This window comes from Miscanthus floridulus, chromosome 5 (assembly GCF_019320115.1).
Source record: "Miscanthus floridulus cultivar M001 chromosome 5, ASM1932011v1, whole genome shotgun sequence".
NCBI classification, from domain to species: domain Eukaryota; kingdom Viridiplantae; phylum Streptophyta; class Magnoliopsida; order Poales; family Poaceae; genus Miscanthus; species Miscanthus floridulus.
In genome coordinates, this window is record NC_089584.1 from 64,225,562 (window position 1) to 64,232,613 (window position 7,052).

Below are 7,052 nucleotides of genomic sequence, written 5' to 3' on the forward strand. Positions count from 1 at the left end.
TTTCAGGGACTTAGCATAAAAATGACTAAGTGTGGAGCTAGCATTAATTCAATCTTTGGAGCTCAGTTTTAACATGTTTGATTCAAAAACTTTATCAAACTTGTATTACACATGAAAGCACATACTTTGTACTACAAGGTTTATTTTTAAAAAGATTTAATTGCTTAAGCAAATTTACATATATAAAATAAAAAAGAACCGTAATTACTATTGTTGTCAACATTTCAAGCAACATGTGAAACATCACAATTGCAACATATGTATGCTATACTTGAAACATGAATGCATTTATGCCTTGGTGCTTGTTGACTATGCTTCATGATGCTCATGATCAACTTTTAATTACATTTTAACATCTAGGATGTTACAATCGATGTCGACGGGCCACTATTGGTATTTCTTAACGCATACAGAAATAATCCGCAAGCACACGGAATTACCGTTGTAGCACTTCACCTAGAAGTATTCAAGGTATTGTATTTTCCATAGGGAATAGAGGTACTCTTCTAGCTAGTTCATCCAAGGACAACACAAGGGTAGAATTAGCAGAGGTTGAAATGGATTCCTATGGTTTTACGGTCCAAGGATAGATAAACACGACTCCTACTTGCTCACTTTGGGCACTGGCTTACACCTGGTCTACCAAGCGATACCGGCCTTCACTCTATGTCGAACCCAGACATGGGGGAGTATGAGGGACGGACAGGGCTATCACCACCTACCGCCTACCCCTCAACTATGGGGAACAAAGCAAACAAAGATAGCTTCTAGCCTAGACACCATGTCTACGCTATCAACTATTACTCTAGCGTGAATGCAAGGGTTATCCATCTCTATCTGGGCCCTTCTACTAGAGTACCCACCACAAGGATGGATGATGAACCCGCGAACAAGAGTATAGCTTAACTAGTCAAAGACTTTATACCAAAGGAACCACGAACACTCACTTAGTGGGAGAACCCGTTGAAGGAAAGTTGCTCGTCGAGGTACAAGTTGGGGAGACACCGACAAGCCTAGCTCTTCCCTGAACTCTCCCTCACATCTCTCCCTTACTACTCCACTAGCTACTAGGGCCTAAGCCATTTGGAGTGTTGCTCAAAAGTGGAGAAGCTCTTTGCCTTGTGGTGTGTGGAATGAGGAGGGGGAGGCCTCCTTTTATAGGTGGAGTAAGGCGGTGTATGCGTCTATATTTGGCGCGAAGCCTGGTCTCCACCACCTCTGCATGGAGCCATGTGACCACCATTTGAAGGAGTGGCAGAGAGGAGCCCATGGGGGTTGGGCACCCCTTGGGCTCTCTTTCTCCACATGGTTGGGCCCTAATCTAGCTTGGTAGTGGACCTTCTCCTTCTGGGCTCTTTTTGCTTTGCACAATACCATGTCATACTTTGTTTCTTTGCGCATTTTGAATGTATTTTCCATGTATTCCATGAATGCCCTCCTACAAATGGCCAAACACCAAAACTTGTGGAGATTGTTAATTCTAAAACCCTATGTCTAACCTTGGTGTTTATTTCAGTAGCTTTTACATGATGTTGGTAGTTAGAAATGTGAGTTAAGCACCGCCAATAGCCACCACCAGTTGATAGTCTTCTCCCCGGCCAAGCCCTGTGCTTCAAGGATTTAGACTTCATAGCCAACCACATGGATCAGTTATGCCTTAATGAAGGGAATGCGGCCCCACCACACATCCCGACGCTTGGTCATGGGTCGGCCCATGCCAGTCCCATGATCATCAATTCTGATGCACTAGCATGAAGGATTGACACCTATCTTAGGGCAAATCCTAAGCCAAAGCTAAGCCGACACATCTTCTACATGTTGGCAAGCGCTTTTGCCTAGCTCTCTAGGAGTGGCCCATGCCACCAGAGGCTGAATTCTAGAACCCCAGCACCGCACTGCCCTCCAAAATGCGAGATGCGATCACACTCTTTGAGCAAGAGCTAGCCAGGCGCAATGGCCATACAATGATGCTAGGTACCTTCAGGTTTGTGGGGACGATGGAGTGGGATCCGGATTCTATATACGACCTACTATCAATGACCCTAGGGAACACGGACTCCGAGTCTAATTCTGAGGAGAGCTATCATCCGCTGAGAGAATGCAACATGTTGCACCTCTTGGAGGATGGGGCGGCGGCAGTATGAGGCATGGAGGACAACTCCTATCTGATTCCATGCACCCCCAGGGAATAGGCAAAGTATGACCAGGAGCACCTAAAATGAGCCATGGCCCATGAAGCCAAGCAGGTCGACCAATACCATGACGATGGATGCCCTAGCCTGCAACACCTCGATGCTAAGGGCACGTGGGCGCGAGCATGCTGCGTGTATGACCAAATCCAACAAGGCAAGTGGGAGACACCCATCTTCCCCTGAGCTAGCAAGAACATCGTGGTAGCCGCCATGATCATGCAAACGACCCCTGAACCCTCGATCGATGAAGGAAAGCACGTCCACAAGGAGCTACGAGACCTACTAGAGACCGCTGTGGTACAGCAAGCTCAAAGCTCTACGAAGAGGTGGCACCCCAAGGCTAGCCTCATGCACATCTCCTCTACTCATGGCGCCCTTGAGGAATACCACGCGCCGAGCATACTTCGACACGGCGATGACGTGGTGTCGCGTAGGTGGGAGCCATCCCCAGCGCATAGCCACTATGTTGGAAACCACAACGCTCACCCAGTTCAAGGCGCTAGATGCCCTGGGCAGGACCTAGCGGGCAAGGATCTGCCATACTACGGTGATAGCGACCCGAACAAACATGGCCGACATCCCAGGATCTGAGATGCTCGGCGCAGTCTGAGCCCAGACGCTTGTGGCCCATAGGCGTTCAGGAAGAGGATCCGGCGGATGCCATTCCCGACGCATTTTTGCGTGCTGCCGAACAACATCAAGTACTTCGAGGATACCAATCGCGTTGTATGGCTAGAAGACTATTGCCTTGCCTATCGAGCAGGTGGGGCAGACGATCATCTCTTCATCATCAAATACTTGCCACTCTACCTGGTGGAAAGTGCCTAAGCATGGCTGGAGCATCTCCCCATGGACAGCATCCACTCATGGGCAGACTTCAATCGCATCTTCATAGGGAACTTTCAGGGCACATATGTGCGCCTAGAAAATTCCTGGGTTCTCAAAGCCTGCAAGCAAAAAGCAGGAGAGACTCTACGTGAGTACACCCGCTGCTTTTCCAAACAGTGCAATGAGCTTCCTGATATCGTATATGCGGACATGATCGGGGCGTTCATCTCCGGCATGACCAATGAAGCACTCATCCACCACTACTAGGAATATCCACTTTCATGATGAACCGCTTTTGTCACTAAAGGAGCCAAATTTGTCATAATTTCAGTTTTATGATGAATTTATGATGAAAATGGTTCGTCATATAAGTGTGTCATACTTGGACTTCCATGATGAATCTAGAAATTTGTCATAGAAGTGGATAGATCGATGATAAAAAACTAGCCGTCATAGAACTGTTTTGGCATGCGTGGCAGGGGCACCCACGTGTACATGCAATAGTCGGTTGCATTGGAGATTGTTCAGGTACGTGTCACCTTCTTATTGCATAATGTGGCCATTTCTGGTTCTTCCACGTTTTAGGTTCTTACTAGACCACGTGTCGGGCCCCTATTGTTCCACATGTCAGTTTTCTATTGGCACACATGTCGTGTTGCGGTTGGGTCACATGTCGCTTCTTCATTGGACCATGTGTACAACATGACTACATGTATAATTATATTGAACCTAAATCAAATATTAGCAGTTGAGCTTAGCAGCAAACCACTGATAGAGTTCACATATCAAGCCACCAAAAGTTCACATCAAAACAACAAACAAACCACATGTTCACTGCATCAATAAGACTGAGAGTTACCTATGCTTAAGAGCATGATATGCTCACAGAGCTTATTGTACTCCCCCTATTGTTGTTTCTTGAACTCCTCAAACTCTGCATCAGTGTTTTTTGCCTTTCTCTTCAGTTGATCCACTTGTTCGGCGAGGACAGCTGAACTTTCTAGTTGAGCAGCAAGCCATTCTCGAAGTTTGGAGTAGCTTGTCCTGATACCAGCATTCTTCAAACAAAAGGTGTTGCAGCTGGCCTAGGAGAGGACCTTGGAAACAACATCAGCAATAGGTTCTGCTTGTATAGTTTCCATAGCTTCCTGTGAAAACCAAGTAAACACTAGGAAGAGGACTTAAATTGCAGAACCAAGAGATTATTTCATTACAAGTAATGCATAGGTCTTCCTTGGCCTACTACTGATAGAGATTCATAAGCACAATGCATAGGTAACATATTAACTATTGTAATATTATAACTTCAAAATGATAGTGCCACTTTAGGCTCCTCCTACTTTTCCTTCTTTTATGCCAATGTCTTCAGCAGATTTCAAGGAAAGCAAATGAAGGTACTTACCACTGCTTCTCTTGCAGCATCGCTCAATCTTGTGTTGCTACTGGTATGGAAGTTGTTGAAGATTACCACTGCATCAACATCTTCATGAGGTTGATCATGTTCTTCAATTAGCACTTCTTCATCATGTCCTATGTCCTTCCTATTTTTATCCTTCTGTTAAAATTGCACATGCCTTTCTGTTGAAACAAAAGGTATTGCATATTTGATATAAAAGAGTAACACAACCATCACTTGCATATGCTAGTAGGTGGGCAACATAGGAGCGAGATCTTGTAACCTGGTGGCACTTTACTTTTGCACTATTTCGCTTGTTCTGCTCTGAGACTGCCTATAACCACAATTGTGTTAAACTACAGCACAAGTAGACCACATAAAGACTAGACAAGAAATAAATGAGTTCACCCACCCACACACACCTTGTTCTTGGAACTTAACCACTTGTGGACAACTGCACACCACTGTGCGTCATTCATGCAAGACACAGGAGAGGTCTTTCTGATTTGATCAGCAGGGACGCCATTGAAGTAGGATCACTTGAACTTGTACCATGTCTGCCATATAACAAACTATAATACACTCGTGCATGCTTCTTTTGTTGCTTCATCATTGTCATCAATGACCAGCCTCAACTGTAGAAGTGTGAAACATACTTACAGATAGCTTGGCCACAAATCCATTAAGATGTTTGATCCATCACTTGTAATGTTTCCAGTGCAAGAAAATTGGTACTTGAGACCTGACTACTACACCTGCCTCTAAGGCAAACTTGGCAGCTTGCAATGGATCATGTGGCCTTCTGTTCCCCTTGACAACTGAGATGGGCATCCTTGTTCCCATTGATTGGGTGGTTTTGTGAAGCCCAACCCCCTTAGTTGCTTGCCCCAACTTCCTCGCTCTTCTTTGCAATGGTACTACACAGTTTTCACACATTCACATTGTTAGAAAAGTAACATGGATATGTAATAGTGTGATTTGATTTATAGACATGTCTAAGGTAGTACCAACCTTCACAAGTTTGGTCATTCTATGGGTGGGGAGGTGGAGTCTCCTCTTCAACATGGCTAAGGTCATCTTTACATGACTAGTCTCTCACAGGGCTTTGTACGCCTTGTGCGTGCTGACTTTTGGACCTAATTGCAACTACAAGATGCTGCAACTCTACTGAACTAGTTGGTTTTATTCTCTTGGATTGCCATCCCCTAGGACCCATATCGTCGGTGCTGCCTTTTGCCCTGCTGGCAGGGACTTCTCTATGGCTTATTCAACTCACAGCCTAAAATTGGAGAAACAAACTTAAGCGGCAAGCATGTAAAAATTGCTTTGTTATCCACACAGTAAAGAATTGAATTGCACTGCTACCTAAACGAACCCCCTCCCATCCCAACATGACAAGATACAACAAGCACCTTAATTGCAAGAGGTACTAGCTCTTCTAAATCTATATCTGTATCACCATATCCCTGAACACGCTCCCCTGCTTCAGGGAGATTTTGGATGTCAACATGTAGATTACAAAGGCATTTATTGAGTTAACCTTGTACCGAATGTCAACAAAATAGAGCAAAAGCGTGCAAATTAGGCGCCTAAACTAAAGCTTATATGGAAGTCATTACTTGAATAAAGCACATGTAAACTACAGCTTATGCGGAAGCTATTACTCAAATAAAGCACTTGTGAACTACAATCAACTAAGAAACATGTAACCCTGTCACTACATATCTATATGTCCTAGGTTCAACCACTAGAATACAGCACGTATCATAAGGCCTTGTTTGGATGCGCATGTATTCACCTTGATCCACATGTGTTGAAGTGCATTGGAGTGGAATTAAACTAAGTTCCATTTGAATACACTCCAACACATGTGGATTGAATTGGATACACATGCATCCAAACAAGGCCTAAAAGGAATTTGGGTACCTCTTCCTATTCCTAGCTACGATGCGTCGTCGGCACCACCCTCATGTCATCCTGGTCACAAAAGTGTAGCCAATATCGATGAAGGGGTAGTAGACCCGGTGTGTCGGTCATCAACAATGACATTGGGGCTTGGTCATGACAGGTGCTGACACAGGGGGTCCAAATCCTACGTGTACCATCACTGACGGCGGTCCTTCCACCATTAGTGTTCCTACTGTCAATGAAGGGGATCGGATCTGGATCTAGCTTCGGCTCTGGCTTGGGTTTAGAAAGGTGTGAGAGAGGGTGCATCTGGAGAGTGGAGAGGGAGTCAAGTTGCTATGCCAATGCGCCTAGCTAGGGTTTGGACCAGGGTGGCAAAAGGGGCTAGGCTTTGGAGCAGGAGTAGAGACAGCACGGCAGGTCCGACTAGAGAATGGAGATGGAGGTGGAGACGATGACTCCTTGCGCTTTTATGCGGCCATCACAATACCACAAATACCCTTGTCTAAAATCGATGGTGTGGTAAACCAATTTTCTACGAGGAGGGCAAGAGAGAGAGAGAGAGATCTAATTTTTGGTTTGTGTTGGCGGCACTGCTAGGCGCGGGGATTTCATTTTTGCCCAAAATCAAATTTTCACGCGAGTAGATCGCCGCCCCGTCTGGCATCTGGTGAGTAGAGACCAAATTATATATGATGAATGATGATGATATATACAGAGTAATGCAC